Here is a 20,881-nt window from a genome sequence, read left to right as displayed (position 1 = left end):
CAGCCGTGGCGAAAGGCTTCTTGAAGGGAAAGATGTAACTCTGTGAGATGAACTAACAGAACACAGAGCAGTTTCTCAGAAAGCTTCTTTCCAGTTTTGAACGGAAGATATTTCCTCTTTCACCATAGCCCACTATGGGCCTCCAAATATCCCTTTGCCAGTTCCACAAGAACAGCTTTAGCGAAAGGCTTCTTGAACGGAAAGATGTAACTTTGGGAGATGAATTAACAGAACACAGAGCAGTTTCTCAGAAAGCTTCTTTCCAGTTTTGAACGGAAGATATTTCCTTTTTCACCATAGCCCTCTATGGGCTATGCCAGTTCCACAAGAACTGCCAGTTCTTTGCCAGTTCCACAAGAACAGCCTTAGCGAAAGGCTTCTTGAAGGGAAAGATGTAACTCTGTGAGATGAACTAACTGAACACAGAGCAGTTTCTCAGAAAGCTTCTTTCCAGTTTTGAACGGAAGATATTTCCTTTTTCACCTTAGCCCTCTATGGGCTTCCAAATATCCTTTTGCCCATTCCGCCAGAACAGCCGTGGCGAAAGGCTTCTTGAAGGGAAAGACGTAACTCTGTGAGATGAACTAACAGAACACAGAGCAGTTTCTCAGAAAGCTTCTTTCCAGTTTTGAACGGAAGATATTTCCTTTTTCACCATAGCCCTCTATAGGCTTCCAAATATCCCTTTGCCAGTTCCATAAGAACAGCCTTAGCGAAAGGCTTCTTGAAGGGAAAGATGTAACTCTGTGAGATGAACTAACTGAACACAGAGCAGTTTCTCAGAAAGCTTCTTTCCAGTTTTGAACGGAAGATATTTCCTTTTTCACCATAGCCCTCTATGGGCTTCCAAATATCCCTTTGCCCATTCCAAAAGAACAGCCGTGACGAAAGGCTTCTTGAAGGGAAAGATGTAACTCTGTGAGATGAACTAACAGAACACAGAGCAGTTTCTCAGAAAGCTTCTTTCCAGTTTTGCACGGAAGATATTTCCTTTTACACCATAGCCCTCTATGGGCTTCCAAATATCCCTTTGCCAATTCCAAAAGAACAGCCTTAGCGAACGGCTTCTTGAAGGGAAAGATGTAACTCTGTGAGATGAACTAACTGAACACAGAGCAGTTTCTCAGAAAGCTTCTTTCCAGTTTTGAACGGAAGATATATCCATTTTCACCATAGACCTCTATGGGCTTCCAAATATCCCTTTGCCAATTCCACAAGAACAGCCTTGGCGAAAGTCTTCTTGAAGGGAAAGATGTAACTCTGTGAGATGAACTAACAGAACACAGAGCAGTTTCTCAGAAAGCTTCTTTCCAGTTTTGAACGGAAGATATTTCCTTTTTCACCATAGCCCTCTATGCGCCTCCAAATATCCCTTTGCCAGTTCCACAAAAACAGCTTTAGCGAAAGGCTTCTTGAACGGAAAGATGTAACTCTGTGAGATGAATTAACAGAACACAGAGCAGTTTCTCAGAAACCTTCTTTCCAGTTTTGAACGGAAGATATTTCCTTTTTCACCATAGCCCTCTATGGGCTTCCAAATATCCCTTTGCCAATTCCACAAGAACAGCCTTAGCGAAGGCTTCTTGAAGGGAAAGATGTAACTCTGTGAGATGAATTCAGAAAACACAGAGCAGTTTCTCAGAAAGCTTCTTCCCAGTTTTGAACGGAAGATATTTCCATTTTCACCATAGCCCTCTATGGGCTTCCAAATATCCCTTTGCCAATTCCACAAGAACAGCCTTAGCGAAAGGCTTCTTGAAGGGAAAGATGTAACTCTGTGAGATGAATTCAGAGAACACAGAGCAGTTTCTCAGAAAGCTTCTTTCCAGTTTTGAACGGAAGATATTTCCTTTTTCACCATAGCCCTCTATGGGCTTCCAAATATCCCTTTGCCAGTTCCACAAGAACAGCCTTAGCGAAAGGCTTCTCGAAGGGAAAGATGTAACTCTGTGAGATCAACTAACTGAACACAGAGCAGTTTCTCAGAAAGCTTCTTTCCAGTTTTGAACGGAAGATATTTCCTTTTTCACCATAGCCCTCTATGGGCTTCCAAATATCCCTTTGCCAGTTCCACAAGAACAGCCTTAGCGAAAGGCTTCTTGAAGGGAAAGATGTAACTCTGGGAGATGAACTAACTGAACACAGAGCAGTCTCTCAGAAAGCTTCTTTCCAGTTTTGAACGGAAGATATTTCCTTTTTCACCATAGCCCTCTATGGGCTTCCAAATATCCCTTTGCCCATTCCACAAGAACAGCCTTGGCGAAAGGCTTCTTGAAGGGAAAGATGTAACTCTGTGAGATGAACTGACAGAACACAGAGCAGTTTCTCAGAAAGCTTCTTTCCAGTTTTGAACGGAAGATATTTCCTTTTTCACCATAGCCCTCTAGAGGCTTCCAAATATCCCTTTGCCAATTCCACAAGAACAGCCTTAGCGAAGGCTTCTTGAAGGAAAGATGTAACTCTGTGAGATGAATTCAGAGAACACAGAGCAGTTTCTCAGAAAGCTTCTTTCCAGTTTTGAACGGAAGATATTTACTTTTTCACCATAGCCCTCTATGGGCTTCCAAATATCCCTTTGCCAATTCCACAAGAACAGCCTTAGCGAAAGGCTTCTTGAAGGGAAAGATGTAACTCTGTGAGATGAATTCAGAGAACACAGAGCAGTTTCTCAGAAAGCTTCTTTCCAGTTTTGAACGGAAGATATTTCCTTTTTCACCATAGCCCTCTATGGGCTTCCAAATATCCCTTTGCCAATTCCACAAGAACAGCCTTAGCGAAAGGCTTCTTGAAGGGAAAGATATAACTCTGTGAGATGAACTAACACAACACAGAGCAGTTTCTCACAAAGCTTCTTTCCAGTTTTGAACGGAAGATATTTCCTTTTTCACCATAGCCCTCTATGGGCTTCCAAATATCCCTTTGCCAGTTCCACAAGAACAGCCTTAGCGAAAGGCTTCTTGAAGTGAAAGATGTTACTCTGTGAGATGAACTAACTGAACACAGAGCAGTTTCTCAGAAAGCTTCTTTCCAGTTTTGAACGGAAGATATTTCCTATTTCACCATAGCCCTCTATGGGCTTCCAAATATCCCTTTGCCCATTCCACAAGATAAGCCTTGGCGAAAGGCTTCTTGAAGGGAAAGATGTAACTCTGTGAGATGAACTAACAGAACACAGAGCAGTTTCTCAGAAAGTGTCTTTCCAGTTTTGAACGCAAGATATTTCCTTTTTCACCATAGCCCTCTATGGGCTTCCAAATATCCATTTGCGAATTCCACAAGAACAGCCTTAGCGAAAGGCTTCTTGAGGGAAAGATGTAACTCTGTGAGATGAACTAACTGAACACAGAGCAGTTTCTCCGAAAGCTTCTTTCCAGTTTTGAACGGAAGATATTTGCTTTTTCACCATAGCCCTCCATAGGCTTCCAAATATCCCTTTGCCAGTTCCACAAGAACAGCCTTAGCGAAAGGCTTCTTGAAGGGAAAGATGTAACTCTATGAGATGAACTAACTGAACACAGAGCAGTTTCTCAGAAAGCTTCTTTCCAGTTTTGAACGGAAGATATTTCCTTTTTCACCATAGCCCTCTATGGGCTTCCAAATATTCCTTTGCCCATTCCACAAGAACAGCCGTGGCGAAAGGCTTCTTGAAGGGAAAGATGTAACTCTGTGAGATGAACTAACAGAACACAGAGCAGTTTCTCAGAAAGCTTCTTTCCAGTTGTGAACGGAAGATATTTCCTTTTTCACCATAGCCCTCTATAGGCTTCCAAATATCCCTTTGCCAGTTCCACAAGAACAGCCTTAGCGAAAGGCTTCTTGAAGGGAAAGATGTAACTCTGTGAGATGAACTAACTGAACACAGAGCAGTTTCTCAGAAAGCTTCTTTCCAGTTTTGAACGGAAGATATTTCCTTTTTCACCATAGCCCTCTATGGGCTTCCAAATATCCCTTTGCCCATTCCAAAAGAACAGCCGTGGCGAAAGGCTTCTTGAAGGGAAAGATGTAACTCTGTGAGATGAACTAACAGAACACAGAGCAGTTTCTCAGAAAGCTTCTTTCCAGTTTTGCACGGAAGATATTTCCTTTTACACCATAGCCCTCTAAGGGCTTCCAAATATCCCTTTGCCAATTCCAAAAGAACAGCCTTAGCGAACGGCTTCTTGAAGGGAAAGATGTAACTCTGTGAGATGAACTAACTGAACACAGAGCAGTTTCTCAGAAAGCTTCTTTCCAGTTTTGAACGGAAGATATATCCATTTTCACCATAGACCTCTATGGGCTTCCAAATATCCCTTTGCCAATTCCACAAGAACAGCCGTGGCGAAAGTCTTCTTGAAGGGAAAGATGTAACTCTGTGAGATGAACTAACAGAACACAGAGCAGTTTCTCAGAAAGCTTCTTTCCAGTTTTGAACGGAAGATATTTCCTTTTTCACCATAGCCCTCTATGGGCCTCCAAATATCCCTTTGCCAGTTACACAAAAACAGCTTTAGCGAAAGGCTTCTTGAACGGAAAGATGTAACTCTGTGAGATGAATTAACAGAACACAGAGCAGTTTCTCAGAAAGCTTCTTTCCAGTTTTGAACGGAAGATATTTCCTTTTTCACAATAGCCCTCTATGGGCTTCCAAATATCCCTTTGCCAATTCCACAAGAATAGCCTTAGCGAAGGCTTCTTGAAGGGAAAGATGTAACTCTGTGAGATGAATTCAGAAAACACAGAGCAGTTTCTCAGAAAGCTTCTTCCCAGTTTTGAACGGAAGATATTTCCTTTTTCACCATAGCCCTCTATGGGCTTCCAAATATCCCTTTGCCAATTCCACAAGAACAGCTTAGCGAAAGGCTTCTTGAAGGGAAAGATGTAACTCTGTGAGATGAATTCAGAGAACACAGAGCAGTTTCTCAGAAAGCTTCTTTCCAGTTTTGAACGGAAGATATTTCCTTTTTCACCATAGCCCTCTATGGGCTTCCAAATATCCCTTTGCCAGTTCCACAAGAACAGCCTTAGCGAAAGGCTTCTCGAAGGGAAAGATGTAACTCTGTGAGATGAACTAACTGAACACAGAGCAGTTTCTCAGAAAGCTTCTTTCCAGTTTTGAACGGAAGATATTTCCTTTTTCACCATAGCCCTCTATGGGCTTCCAAATATCCCTTTGCCAGTTCCACAAGAACAGCCTTAGCGAAAGGCTTCTTGAAGGGAAAGATGTAACTCTGTGAGATGAACTAACTGAACACAGAGCAGTCTCTCAGAAAGCTTCTTTCCAGTTTTGAACGGAAGATATTTCCTTTTTCACCATAGCCCTCTATGGGCTTCCAAATATCCCTTTGCCCATTCCACAAGAACAGCCTTGGCGAAAGGCTTCTTGAAGGGAAAGATGTAACTCTGTGAGATGAACTGACAGAACACAGAGCAGTTTCTCAGAAAGCTTCTTTCCAGTTTTGAACGGAAGATATTTCCTTTTTCACCATAGCCCTCTATGGGCTTCCAAATATCCCTTTGCCAATTCCACAAGAACAGCCTTAGCGAACGGCTTCTTGAAGGGAAAGATGTAACTCTGTGAGATGAACTAACTGAACACCGAGTAGTTTCTCAGAAAGCTTCTTTCCAGTTTTGAACGGAAGATATTTCCTTTTTCACCTTAGCCCTCTATGGTCTTCCTAATATCCCTTTGCCAGTTCCACAAGAACAGCCTTAGCGAAAGGCTTCTTGAAGGGAAAGATGTAACTCTGTGAGATGAACTAACTGAACACAGAGCAGTTTCTCAGAAAGCTTCTTTCCAGTTTTGAACGGAAGATATTTCCTTTTTCACCATAGCCCTCTATGGGCTTCCAAATATCCCTTTGCCCATTCCACAAGAACAGCCGTTGCGAAAGGCTTCTTGAAGGGAAAGATGTAACTCTGTGAGATGAACTAACAGAACACAGAGCAGTTTCTCAGAAAGCTGCTTTCCAGTTTTGAACGGAAGATATTTCCTTTTTCACCATAGCCCTCTATGGGCTTCCAAATATCCCTTTGCCAGTTCCACAAGAACAGCCTTAGCGAAAGGCTTCTTGAAGGGAAAGATGTAACTCTGTGAGATGAACTAACTGAACACAGAGCAGTCTCTCAGAAAGCTTCTTTCCAGTTTTGAACGGAAGATATTTCCTTTTTCACCATAGCCCTCTATGGGCTTCCATATATCCCTTTGCCCATTCCACTGGAACAGCCGTGGCGAAAGGTTTCTTGAAGGAAAAGATGTAACTCTGTGAGATGAACTAACAGAACACAGAGCAGTTTCTCAGAAAGCTTCTTTCCAGTTTTGAACGGAAGATATTTCCTTTTACACCATAGCCCTCTACAGGCTTCCAAATATCCCTTTGCCAATTCCACAAGAACAGCCTTAGCGAACGGCTTCTTGAAGGGAAAGATGTAACTCTGTGAGATGAACTAACTGAACACAGTGCAGTTTCTCAGAAAGCTTCTTTCCAGTTTTGAACGGAAGATATTTCCTTTTTCACCATAGCCCTCTATGGGGTTCCAAATATCCCTTTGCCCATTCCACAAGAAAAGCCGAGGCGAAAGGCTTCTTTAAGGGAAAGATGTAACTCTGTGAGATGAACTAACAGAACACAGAGCAGTTTCTCAGAAAGCTTCTTTCCAGTTTTGAACGGAAGATATTTCCTTTTTCACCATAGCCCTCTATGGGCTTCCAAATATCCCTTTGCCAGTTCCACAAGAACAGCCTTAACGAAAGGCTTCTTGAAGGGAAAGATGTAACTCTGTGAGATGAATTCAGAGAACACAGAGCAGTTTCTCAGAAAGCTTCTTTCCAGTTTTGAACGGAAGATATTTCCTTTTTCACCATAGCCCTCTATGGGCTTCCAAATATCCCTTTGCCAATTCCACAAGAACAGCCTTAGCGAAAGGCTTCTTGAAGGGAAAGATATAACTCTGTGAGATGAACTAACACAACACAGAGCAGTTTCTCACAAAGCTTCTTTCCAGTTTTGAACGGAAGATATTTCCTTTTTCACCATAGCCCTCTATGGGCTTCCAAATATCCCTTTGCCAGTTCCACAAGAACAGCCTTAGCGAAAGGCTTCTTGAAGTGAAAGATGTTACTCTGTGAGATGAACTAACTGAACACAGAGCAGTTTCTCAGAAAGCTTCTTTCCAGTTTTGAACGGAAGATATTTCCTATTTCACCATAGCCCTCTATGGGCTTCCAAATATCCCTTTGCCCATTCCACAAGATAAGCCTTGGCGAAAGGCTTCTTGAAGGGAAAGATGTAACTCTGTGAGATGAACTAACAGAACACAGAGCAGTTTCTCAGAAAGTGTCTTTCCAGTTTTGAACGCAAGATATTTCCTTTTTCACCATAGCCCTCTATGGGCTTCCAAATATCCATTTGCGAATTCCACAAGAACAGCCTTAGCGAAAGGCTTCTTGAGGGAAAGATGTAACTCTGTGAGATGAACTAACTGAACACAGAGCAGTTTCTCCGAAAGCTTCTTTCCAGTTTTGAACGGAAGATATTTGCTTTTTCACCATAGCCCTCCATAGGCTTCCAAATATCCCTTTGCCAGTTCCACAAGAACAGCCTTAGCGAAAGGCTTCTTGAAGGGAAAGATGTAACTCTATGAGATGAACTAACTGAACACAGAGCAGTTTCTCAGAAAGCTTATTTCCAGTTTTGAACGGAAGATATTTCCTTTTTCACCATAGCCCTCTATGGGCTTCCAAATATTCCTTTGCCCATTCCACAAGAACAGCCGTGGCGAAAGGCTTCTTGAAGGGAAAGATGTAACTCTGTGAGATGAACTAACAGAACACAGAGCAGTTTCTCAGAAAGCTTCTTTCCAGTTGTGAACGGAAGATATTTCCTTTTTCACCATAGCCCTCTATAGGCTTCCAAATATCCCTTTGCCAGTTCCACAAGAACAGCCTTAGCGAAAGGCTTCTTGAAGGGAAAGATGTAACTCTGTGAGATGAACTAACTGAACACAGAGCAGTTTCTCAGAAAGCTTGTTCCAGTTTTGAACGGAAGATATTTCCTTTTTCACCATAGCCCTCTATGGGCTTCCAAATATCCCTTTGCCCATTCCAAAAGAACAGCCGTGGCGAAAGGCTTCTTGAAGGGAAAGATGTATCTCTGTGAGATGAACTAACAGAACACAGAGCAGTTTCTCAGAAAGCTTCTTTCCAGTTTTGCACGGAAGATATTTCCTTTTACACCATAGCCCTCTAAGGGCTTCCAAATATCCCTTTGAAAATTCCAAAAGAACAGCCTTAGCGAACGGCTTCTTGAAGGGAAAGATGTAACTCTGTGAGATGAACTAACTGAACACAGAGCAGTTTCTCAGAAAGCTTCTTTCCAGTTTTGAACGGAAGATATATCCATTTTCACCATAGACCTCTATGGGCTTCCAAATATCCCTTTGCCAATTCCACAAGAACAGCCGTGGCGAAAGTCTTCTTGAAGGGAAAGATGTAACTCTGTGAGATGAACTAACAGAACACAGAGCAGTTTCTCAGAAAGCTTCTTTCCAGTTTTGAACGGAAGATATTTCCTTTTTCACCATAGCCCTCTATGGGCCTCCAAATATCCCTTTGCCAGTTACACAAAAACAGCTTTAGCGAAAGGCTACTTGAACGGAAAGATGTAACTCTGTGAGATGAATTAACAGAACACAGAGCAGTTTCTCAGAAAGCTTCTTTCCAGTTTTGAACGGAAGATATTTCCTTTTTCACAATAGCCCTCTATGGGCTTCCAAATATCCCTTTGCCAATTCCACAAGAATAGCCTTAGCGAAGGCTTCTTGAAGGGAAAGATGTAACTCTGTGAGATGAATTCAGAAAACACAGAGCAGTTTCTCAGAAAGCTTCTTCCCAGTTTTGAACGGAAGATATTTCCTTTTTCACCATAGCCCTCTATGGGCTTCCAAATATCCCTTTGCCAATTCCACAAGAACAGCTTAGCGAAAGGCTTCTTGAAGGGAAAGATGTAACTCTGTGAGATGAATTCAGAGAACACAGAGCAGTTTCTCAGAAAGCTTCTTTCCAGTTTTGAACGGAAGATATTTCCTTTTTCACCATAGCCCTCTATGGGCTTCCAAATATCCCTTTGCCAGTTCCACAAGAACAGCCTTAGCGAAAGGCTTCTCGAAGGGAAAGATGTAACTCTGTGAGATGAACTAACTGAACACAGAGCAGTTTCTCAGAAAGCTTCTTTCCAGTTTTGAACGGAAGATATTTCCTTTTTCACCATAGCCCTCTATGGGATTCCAAATATCCCTTTGCCAGATCCACAAGAACAGCCTTAGCGAAAGGCTTCTTGAAGGGAAAGATGTAACTCTGTGAGATGAACTAACTGAACACAGAGCAGTCTCTCAGAAAGCTTCTTTCCAGTTTTGAACGGAAGATATTTCCTTTTTCACCATAGCCCTCTATGGGCTTCCAAATATCCCTTTGCCCATTCCACAAGAACAGCCTTGGCGAAAGGCTTCTTGAAGGGAAAGATGTAACTCTGTGAGATGAACTGACAGAACACAGAGCAGTTTCTCAGAAAGCTTCTTTCCAGTTTTGAACGGAAGATATTTCCTTTTTCACCATAGCCCTCTATGGGCTTCCAAATATCCCTTTGCCAATTCCACAAGAACAGCCTTAGCGAACGGCTTCTTGAAGGGAAAGATGTAACTCTGTGAGATGAACTAACTGAACACCGAGTAGTTTCTCAGAAAGCTTCTTTCCAGTTTTGAACGGAAGATATTTCCTTTTTCACCTTAGCCCTCTATGGTCTTCCTAATATCCCTTTGCCAGTTCCACAAGAACAGCCTTAGCGAAAGGCTTCTTGAAGGGAAAGATGTAACTCTGTGAGATGAACTAACTGAACACAGAGCAGTTTCTCAGAAAGCTTCTTTCCAGTTTTGAACGGAAGATATTTCCTTTTTCACCATAGCCCTCTATGGGCTTCCAAATATCCCTTTGCCCATTCCACAAGAACAGCCGTGGCGAAAGGCTTCTTGAAGGGAAAGATGTAACTCTGTGAGATGAACTAACAGAACACAGAGCAGTTTCTCAGAAAGCTGCTTTCCAGTTTTGAACGGAAGATATTTCCTTTTTCACCATAGCCCTCTATGGGCTTCCAAATATCCCTTTGCCAGTTCCACAAGAACAGCCTTAGCGAAAGGCTTCTTGAAGGGAAAGATGTAACTCTGTGAGATGAACTAACTGAACACAGAGCAGTCTCTCAGAAAGCTTCTTTCCAGTTTTGAACGGAAGATATTTCCTTTTTCACCATAGCCCTCTATGGGCTTCCATATATCCCTTTGCCCATTCCACTGGAACAGCCGTGGCGAAAGGTTTCTTGAAGGAAAAGATGTAACTCTGTGAGATGAACTAACAGAACACAGAGCAGTTTCTCAGAAAGCTTCTTTCCAGTTTTGAACGGAAGATATTTCCTTTTACACCATAGCCCTCTACAGGCTTCCAAATATCCCTTTGCCAATTCCACAAGAACAGCCTTAGCGAACGGCTTCTTGAAGGGAAAGATGTAACTCTGTGAGATGAACTAACTGAACACAGTGCAGTTTCTCAGAAAGCTTCTTTCCAGTTTTGAACGGAAGATATTTCCTTTTTCACCATAGCCCTCTATGGGGTTCCAAATATCCCTTTGCCCATTCCACAAGAAAAGCCGAGGCGAAAGGCTTCTTTAAGGGAAAGATGTAACTCTGTGAGATGAACTAACAGAACACAGAGCAGTTTCTCAGAAAGCTTCTTTCCAGTTTTGAACGGAAGATATTTCCTTTTTCACCATAGCCCTCTATGGGCTTCCAAATATCCCTTTGCCAGTTCCACAAGAACAGCCTTAACGAAAGGCTTCTTGAAGGGAAAAATGTAACTCTGTGAGATGAACTAACTGAACACAGAGCAGTTTCTCAGAAAGCTTCTTTCCAGTTTTGAACGGAAGATATTTCCTTTTTCACCATAGCCCTCTATGGGCTTCCAAATATCCCTTTGCCAATTCCACAAGAACAGCCCTAGCGAAAGGCTTCTTGAGGGAAAGATGTAACTCTGTGAGATGAACTAACTGAACACAGAGCAGTTTCTCAGAAAGCTTCTTTCCAGTTTTGAACGGAAGATATTTGCTTTTTCACCATAGCCCTCTATGGGCTTCCAAATATCCCTTTGTCAGTTCCACAAGAACAGCCTTAGCGAAAGGCTTCTTGAAGGGAAAGATGAAACTCTGTGAGATGAACTAACTGAACACAGAGCAGTTTCTCAGAAAGCTTCTTTCCAGTTTTGAACGGAAGATATTTCCTTTTTCACCATAGCCCTCTATGGGCTTCCAAATATCCCTTTGCCCATTCCACAAGAACAGCCGTGGCGAAAGGCTTCTTGAAGGGAAAGATGTAACTCTGTGAGATGAACTAACAGAACACAGAGCAGTTTCTCAGAAAGCTTCTTTGCAGTTTTGAACGGAAGATATTTCCTTTTTCACCTTAGCCCTCTATGGGCTTCCAAATATCCCTTTGCCAGTTCCACAAGAACAGCCTTAGCGAAAGGCTTCTTGAAGGGAAAGATGTAACTCTGTGAGATGAACTAACTGAACACAGAGCAGTTTCTCAGAAAGCTTCCTTCCAGTTTTGAACGGACGATATATCCTTTTTTATCATAGCCCTCTATGGGCTTCCAAATATCCCTTTGCCAATTCCACAAGAACAGCCGTGGCGAAAGTCTTCTTGAAGGAAAAGATGTAACTCTGTGAGATGAACTAACAGAACACAGAGCAGTTTCTCAGAAAGCTTCTTTCCAGTTTTGAACGGAAGATATTTCCTTTTTCACCATAGCCCTCTATGGGCTTCGAAATATCCCTTTGCCAATTCTACAAGAACAGCCGTGGGGAAAGGCTTCTTGAAGGGAAAGATGTAACTCTGTGAGATGAACTAACAGAACACAGAGCAGTTTCTCAGAAAGCTGCTTTCCAGTTTTGAACGGAAGATATTTCCTTTATCACCATAGCCCTCTATGGGCTTCCAAATATCCCTTTGCCAATTCCACAAGAACAGCCTTAGCGAAAGGCTTCTTGAAGGGAAAGATGTAACTCTGTGAGATGAATTAACAGAACACAGAATAGTTTCTCAGAAAGCTTCTTTCCAGTTTTGAAAGGAAGATATTTCCTTTTTCACCATAGCCCTCTATCGGCTTCCAAATATCCCTTTGCCAATTCCACAAGAACAGCCTTAGCGAAAGGCTTCTTGAAGGGAAAGATGTAACTCTGTGAGATGAGTTCAGAGAACACAGAGTAGTTTCTCAGAAAGCTTCTTTCCAGTTTTGAACGGAAGATATTTCCTTTTTCACCAAAGCCCTCTATGGGCTTCCAAATATCCCTTTGCCAGTCCCACAAGAACAGCGTTAGCGAAAGGCTTCTTGAAGGGAAAGATGTAACTCTGTGAGATGAACTAACTGAACACAGAGCAGTTTCTCAGAAAGCTTCCTTACAGTTTTGAACGGAAGATATTTCCTTTTTCACCATAGCCCTCTATGGGTTTCCAAATATCCCTTTGCCAATTCCACAAGAACAGCCGTGGCGAAAGGCATCTTGAAGGGAAAGATGTAACTCTGTGAGATGAACTAACAGAACACAGAGCAGTTTCTCAGAAAGCTTCTTTCCAGTTTTGAACGGAAGATATTTCCTTTTTCACCATAGCCCTCTATGGGCTTCCAAATATCCCTTTGCCAATTCCACAAGAACAGCCTTAGCGAAAGGCTTCTTGATGGGAAAGATGTAACTCTGTGAGATGAACTAACTGAACACAGAGCAGTTTCTCAGAAAGCTTCTTTCCAGTTTTGAACGGAAGATATATCATTTTTCACCATAGCCCTCTATGGGCTTCCAAATATCCCTATGCCAATTCCACAAGAACAGCCGTGGCGAAAGGCTTCTTGAAGGGAAAGATGTAACTCTGTGAGATGAACTAACAGAACACAGAGCAGTTTCTCAGAAAGCTTCTTTCCAGTTTTGAACGGAAGATATTTCCTCTTTCACCATAGCCCTCTATGGGCCTCCAAATATCCCTTTGCCAGTTCCACAAGAACAGCTTTAGCGAAAGGCTTCTTGAACGGAAAGATGTAACTCTGTGAGATGAAGTAACAGAACACAGAACCGTTTCTCAGAAAGCTTCTTTCCAGTTTTGAAAGGAAGATATTTCCTTTTTCACCATAGCCCTCTATGGGTTTCCAAATATCCCTTTGCCAGTTCCACAAGAACAGCCTTAGCGAAAGGCTTCTTGAAGGGAAAGATGTAACTCTGTGAGATGAACTAACTGAACACAGAGCAGTTTATCAGAAAGCTTCTTTCCAGTTTTGAACGGAAGATATTTCCTTTTTCACCATAGCCCTCTATGGGCTTCAAAATATCCCTTTGCCCATTCCACAAGAACAGCCGTGGCGAAAGGCTTCTTGAAGGGAAAGATGTAACTCTGTGAGATGAACTAACAGAACACAGAGCAGTTTCTCAGAAATCTTCTTTCCAGTTTTGAACGGAAGATATTTCCTTTTTCACCATAGCCCTCTATGGGCTTTCAAATATCCCTTTGCCAATTCCACAAGAACAGCCTTAGCGAAAGGCTTCTTGAAGGGAAAGATGGAACTCTGTGAAATGAATTCAGAGAACACAGAGCAGTTTCTCAGAAAGCTTCTTTCCAGTTTTGAACGGAAGATATTTCCTTTTTCACCATAGCCCTCCATGGGCTTCCAAATATCCCTTTGCCAGTTCCACAAGAACAGCCATAGCGAAAGGCTTTTTGAAGGGAAAGATGTAACTCTGTGAGATGAACTAACAGAACACAGAGCAGTTTCTCAGAAAGCTTCTTTCCAGTTTTGAACGGAAGATATTTCCTTTTCCACAATAGCCCTCTATGGGCTTCCAAATATCCCTTTGCCAATTCCACAAGAACAGCCTTAGCGAACGGCTTCTTGAAGGGAAAGATGAAACTCTGTGAGATGAATTCAGAGAACACAGAGCAGTTTCTCAGAAAGCTTCTTTCCAGTTTTGAACGGAAGATATTTCCTTTTTCACCGTAGCCCTCTATGGGCTTCCAATATCCCTTTGCCAATTCCACAAGAACAGCTTTAGCGAAAGGCTTCTTGAACGGAAAGATGTAACTCTGTGAGATGAATTAACAGAACACAGAGCAGTTTCTCAGAAAGCTTCTTTCCAGTTTTGAAAGGAAGATATTTCCTTTTTCACCATAGCCCTCTATCGGCTTCCAAATATCCCTTTGCCAATTCCACAAGAACAGCCTTAGCGAAAGGCTTCTTGAAGGGAAAGATGTAACTCTGTGAGATGAACTAACAGGACACAGAGCAGTTTCTCAGAAAGCTTCTTTCCAGTTTTGAACGGAAGATATTTCCTTTTTCACCATAGCCCTCTATGGGCTTCCAAATATCCCTTTGCCAATTCCACAAGAACAGCCTTAGCGAAGGCTTCTTGAAGGGAAAGATGTAACTCTGTGAGATGAATTCAGAAAACACAGAGCAGTTTCTCAGAAAGCTTCTTTCCAGTTTTGAACGGAAGATATTTCCTTTTTCACCATAGCCCTCTATGGGCTTCCAAATATCCCTTTGCCAATTCCACAAGAACAGCCTTAGCGAAAGGCTTCTTGAAGGGAAAGATGTTACTCTGTGAGATGAATTCAGAGAACACAGAGCAGTTTCTCAGAAAGCTTCTTTCCAGTTTTGAACGGAAGATATTTCCTTTTTCACCATAGCCCTCTATGGGCTTCCAAATATCCCTTTGCCAGTTCCACAAGAACAGCCTTAGCGAAAGGCTTCTTGAAGGGAAAGATGTAACTCTGTGAGATGAACTAACAGAACACAGAGCAGTTTCTCAGAAAGCTTCTTTCCAGTTTTGAACGGAAGATATTTCCTTTTACACCATAGCCCTCTACAGGCTTCCAAATATCCCTTTGCCAATTCCACAAGAACAGCCTTAGCGAACGGCTTCTTGAAGGGAAAGATGTAACTCTGTGAGATGAACTAACTGAACACAGTGCAGTTTCTCAGAAAGCTTCTTTCCAGTTTTGAACGGAAGATATTTCCTTTTTCACCATAGCCCTCTATGGGGTTCCAAATATCCCTTTGCCCATTCCACAAGAAAAGCCGAGGCGAAAGGCTTCTTTAAGGGAAAGATGTAACTCTGTGAGATGAACTAACAGAACACAGAGCAGTTTCTCAGAAAGCTTCTTTCCAGTTTTGAACGGAAGATATTTCCTTTTTCACCATAGCCCTCTATGGGCTTCCAAGTATCCCTTTGCCAGTTCCACAAGAACAGCCTTAACGAAAGGCTTCTTGAAGGGAAAAATGTAACTCTGTGAGATGAACTAACTGAACACAGAGCAGTTTCTCAGAAAGCTTCTTTCCAGTTTTGAACGGAAGATATTTCCTTTTTCACCATAGCCCTCTATGGGCTTCCAAATATCCCTTTGCCAATTCCACAAGAACAGCCCTAGCGAAAGGCTTCTTGAGGGAAAGATGTAACTCTGTGAGATGAACTAACTGAACACAGAGCAGTTTCTCAGAAAGCTTCTTTCCAGTTTTGAACGGAAGATATTTGCTTTTTCACCATAGCCCTCTATGGGCTTCCAAATATCCCTTTGCCAGTTCCACAAGAACAGCCTTAGCGAAAGGCTTCTTGAAGGGAAAGATGAAACTCTGTGAGATGAACTAACTGAACACAGAGCAGTTTCTCAGAAAGCTTCTTTCCAGTTTTGAACGGAAGATATTTCCTTTTTCACCATAGCCCTCTATGGGCTTCCAAATATCCCTTTGCCCATTCCACAAGAACAGCCGTGGCGAAAGGCTTCTTGAAGGGAAAGATGTAACTCTGTGAGATGAACTAACAGAACACAGAGCAGTTTCTCAGAAAGCTTCTTTGCAGTTTTGAACGGAAGATATTTCCTTTTTCACCTTAGCCCTCTATGGGCTTCCAAATATCCCTTTGCCAGTTCCACAAGAACAGCCTTAGCGAAAGGCTTCTTGAAGGGAAAGATGTAACTCTGTGAGATGAACTAACTGAACACAGAGCAGTTTCTCAGAAAGCTTCCTTCCAGTTTTGAACGGACGATATATCCTTTTTTATCATAGCCCTCTATGGGCTTCCAAATATCCCTTTGCCAATTCCACAAGAACAGCCGTGGCGAAAGTCTTCTTGAAGGAAAAGATGTAACTCTGTGAGATGAACTAACAGAACACAGAGCAGTTTCTCAGAAAGCTTCTTTCCAGTTTTGAACGGAAGATATTTCCTTTTTCACCATAGCCCTCTATGGGCTTCGAAATATCCCTTTGCCAATTCTACAAGAACAGCCGTGGGGAAAGGCTTCTTGAAGGGAAAGATGTAACTCTGTGAGATGAACTAACAGAACACAGAGCAGTTTCTCAGAAAGCTGCTTTCCAGTTTTGAACGGAAGATATTTCCTTTTTCACCATAGCCCTCTATGGGCTTCCAAATATCCCTTTGCCAATGCCACAAGAACAGCCTTAGCGAAAGGCTTCTTGAAGGGAAAGATGTACCTCTGTGAGATGAATTCAGAGAACACAGAGCAGTTTCTCAGAAAGCTGCTTTCCAGTTTTGAACGGAAGATATTTCCTTTTTCACCATAGCCCTCTATGGGATTCCAAATATCCCTTTGCCAGTTCCACAAGAACAGCCTTAGCGAAAGGCTTTTGAAGGGAAAGAAGTAACTCTGTGAGAGGAACTAACAGAACACAGAGCAGTTTCTCAGAAAGTTTCTTTCCAGTTTTGAACGGAAGATATTTCCTTTTTCACCATAGCCCTCTATGGGCTTCCAAATATCCCTTTGACAGTTCCACAAGAACAGCTTAAGCGAAAGGCTTCTTGAACGGAAAGATGTAACTCTGTGAGATGAATTAACAGAACACAGAACAGTTTCTCAGAAAGCTTCTTTCCAGTTTTGAAAGGAAGATATTTCCTTTTTCACCATAGCCCTCTATCGGCTTCCAAATATCCCTTTGCCAATTCCACAAGAACAGCCTTAGCGAAAGGCTTCTTGAAGGGAAAGATGTAACTCTGTGAGATGAGTTCAGAGAACACAGAGTAGTTTCTCAGAAAGCTTCTTTCCAGTTTTGAACGGAAGATATTTCCTTTTTCACCAAAGCCCTCTATGGGCTTCCAAATATCCCTTTGCCAGTCCCACAAGAACAGCGTTAGCGAAAGGCTTCTTGAAGGGAAAGATGTAACTCTGTGAGATGAACTAACTGAACACAGAGCAGTTTCTCAGAAAGCTTCTTTACAGTTTTGAGCGGAAGATATTTCCTTTTTCACCATAGCCCTCTATGGGTTTCCAAATATCCCTTTGCCAATTCCACAAGAACAGCCGTGGCGAAAGGCATCTTGAAGGGAAAGATGTAACTCTGTGAGATGAACTAACAGAACACAGAGCAGTTTCTCAGAAAGCTTCTTTCCAGTTTTGAACGGAAGATATTTCCTTTTTCACCATAGCCCTCTATGGGCTTCCAAATATCCCTTTGCCAATTCCACAAGAACAGCCTTAGCGAAAGGCTTCTTGATGGGAAAGATGTAACTCTGTGAGATGAACTAACTGAACACAGAGCAGTTTCTCAGAAAGCTTCTTTCCAGTTTTGAACGGAAGATATATCATTTTTCACCATAGCCCTCTATGGGCTTCCAAATATCCCTATGCCAATTCCACAAGAACAGCCGTGGCGAAAGGCTTCTTGAAGGGAAAGATGTAACTCTGTGAGATGAACTAACAGAACACAGAGCAGTTTCTCAGAAAGCTTCTTTCCAGTTTTGAACGGAAGATATTTCCTCTTTCACCATAGCCCTCTATGGGCCTCCAAATATCCCTTTGCCAGTTCCACAAGAACAGCTTTAGCGAAAGGCTTCTTGAACGGAAAGATGTAACTCTGTGAGATGAAGTAACAGAACACAGAACCGTTTCTCAGAAAGCTTCTTTCCAGTTTTGAAATGAAGATATTTCCTTTTTCACCATAGCCCTCTATGGGCTTCCAAATATCCCTTTGCCAGTTCCACAAGAACAGCCTTAGCGAAAGGCTTCTTGAAGGGAAAGATGTAACTCTGTGAGATGAACTAACTGAACACAGAGCAGTTTATCAGAAAGCTTCTTTCCAGTTTTGAACGGAAGATATTTCCTTTTTCACCATAGCCCTCTATGGGCTTCAAAATACACCTTTGCCCATTCCACAAGAACAGCCGTGGCGAAAGGCTTCTTGAAGGGAAAGATGTAACTCTGTGAGATGAACTAACAGAACACAGAGCAGTTTCTCAGAAATCTTCTTTCCAGTTTTGAACGGAAGATATTTCCTTTTTCACCATAGCCCTCTATGGGCTTTCAAATATCCCTTTGCCAATTCCACAAGAACAGCCTTAGCGAAAGGCTTCTTGAAGGGAAAGATGGAACTCTGTGAAATGAATTCAGAGAACACAGAGCAGTTTCTCAGAAAGCTTCTTTCCAGTTTTGAACGGAAGATATTTCCTTTTTCACCATAGCCCTCCATGGGCTTCCAAATATCCCTTTGCCAGTTCCACAAGAACAGCCATAGCGAAAGGCTTTTTGAAGGGAAAGATGTAACTCTGTGAGATGAACTAACAGAACACAGAGCAGTTTCTCAGAAAGCTTCTTTCCAGTTTTGAACGGAAGATATTTCCTTTTCCACAATAGCCCTCTATGGGCTTCCAAATATCCCTTTGCCAATTCCACAAGAACAGCCTTAGCGAACGGCTTCTTGAAGGGAAAGATGAAACTCTGTGAGATGAATTCAGAGAACACAGAGCAGTTTCTCAGAAAGCTTCTTTCCAGTTTTGAACGGAAGATATTTCCTTTTTCACCGTAGCCCTCTATGGGCTTCCAATATCCCTTTGCCAATTCCACAAGAACAGCTTTAGCGAAAGGCTTCTTGAACGGAAAGATGTAACTCTGTGAGATGAATTAACAGAACACAGAGCAGTTTCTCAGAAAGCTTCTTTCCAGTTTTGAAAGGAAGATATTTCCTTTTTCACCATAGCCCTCTATCGGCTTCCAAATATCCCTTTGCCAATTCCACAAGAACAGCCTTAGCGAAAGGCTTCTTGAAGGGAAAGATGTAACTCTGTGAGATGAACTAACAGGACACAGAGCAGTTTCTCAGAAAGCTTCTTTCCAGTTTTGAACGGAAGATATTTCCTTTTTCACCATAGCCCTCTATGGGCTTCCAAATATCCCTTTGCCAATTCCACAAGAACAGCCTTAGCGAAGGCTTCTTGAAGGGAAAGATGTAACTCTTTGAGATGAATTCAGAAAACACAGAGCAGTTTCTCAGAAAGCTTCTTTCCAGTTTTGAACGGAAGATATTTCCTTTTTCACCATAGCCCTCTATGGGCTTCCAAATATCCCTTTGCCAATTCCACAAGAACAGCCTTAGCGAAAGGCTTCTTGAAGGGAAAGATGTTACTCTGTGAGATGAATTCAGAGAACACAGAGCAGTTTCTCAGAAAGCTTCTTTCCAGTTTTGAACGGAAGATATTTCCTTTTTCACCATAGCCCTCTATGGGCTTCCAAATATCCCTTTGCCAGTTCCACAAGAACAGCCTTAGCGAAAGGCTTCTTGAAGGGAAAGATGTAACTCTGTGAGATGAACTAACTGAACACAGAGCAGTTTCTCAGAAAGCTTCTTTCCAGTTTTGAACGGAAGATATTTCCTTTTTCACCATAGCCCTCCATGGGCTTCCAAATATCCCTTTGCCAGTTCCACAAGAACAGCCTTAGCGAAAGGCTTCTTGAAGGGAAAGATGTAACTCTGTGAGATGAACTAACTGAACACAGAGCAGTCTCTCAGAAAGCTTCTTTCCAGTTTTGAACGGAAGATATTTCCTTTTTCACCATAGCCCTCTATGGGCTTCCAAATATCCCTTTGCCCATTCCACAAGAACAGCCTTGGCGAAAGGCTTCTTGAAGGGAAAGATGTAACTCTGTGAGATGAACTGACAGAACACAGAGCAGTTTCTGAGAAAGCTTCTTTCCAGTTTTGAACGGAAGATATTTCATTTTTCACCATAGCCCTCTATGGGCTTCCAAATATCCCTTTGCCAATTCCACAAGAACAGCCTTAGCGAACGGCTTCTTGAAGGGAAAGATGTAACTCTGTGAGATGAACTAACTGAACACCGAGCAGTTTCTCAGAAAGCTTCTTTCCAGTTTTGAACGGAAGATATTTCCTTTTTCACCTTAGCCCTCTATGGGCTTCCAAATATCCCTTTGCCAGTTCCACAAGAACAGCCTTAGCGAAAGCCTTCTTGAAGGGAAAGATGTAACTCTGTGAGATGAACTAACTGAACACAGAGCAGTTTCTCAGAAAGCTTCTTTCCAGTTTTGAACGGAAGATATTTCCTTTTTCACCATAGCCCTCTATGGGCTTCCAAATATCCCTTTGCCCATTCCACAAGAACAGCCGTGCCGAAAGGCTTATTGAAGGGAAAGATGTAACTCTGTGAGATGAACTAACAGAACACAGAGCAGTTTCTCAGAAAGCTTCTTTCCAGTTTTGAACGGAAGATATTTCCTTTTTCACCATAGCCCTCTATGGGCTTCCAAATATCCCTTTGCCAGTTCCACAAGAACAGCCTTAGCGAAAGGCTTCTTGAAGGGAAAGATGTAACTCTGTGAGATGAACTAACTGAACACAGAGCAGTTTCTCAGAAAGCTTCTTTCCAGTTTTGAACTGAAGATATTTCCTTTTTCACCATAGCCCTCTATGGGCTTCCAAATATCCCTTTGCCCATTCCACAAGAACAGCCGTGGCGAAAGGTTTCTTGAAGGGAAAGATGTACCTCTGTGAGATGAACTAACAGAACACAGAGCA

The sequence above is a fragment of the Chlorocebus sabaeus genome, chromosome 1 (genome assembly GCF_047675955.1).
Source record: "Chlorocebus sabaeus isolate Y175 chromosome 1, mChlSab1.0.hap1, whole genome shotgun sequence".
Taxonomy (NCBI): domain Eukaryota; kingdom Metazoa; phylum Chordata; class Mammalia; order Primates; family Cercopithecidae; genus Chlorocebus; species Chlorocebus sabaeus.
The sequence above is the reverse complement of the archived record's forward strand: the minus strand, read 5'-3'. Positions refer to the sequence as shown.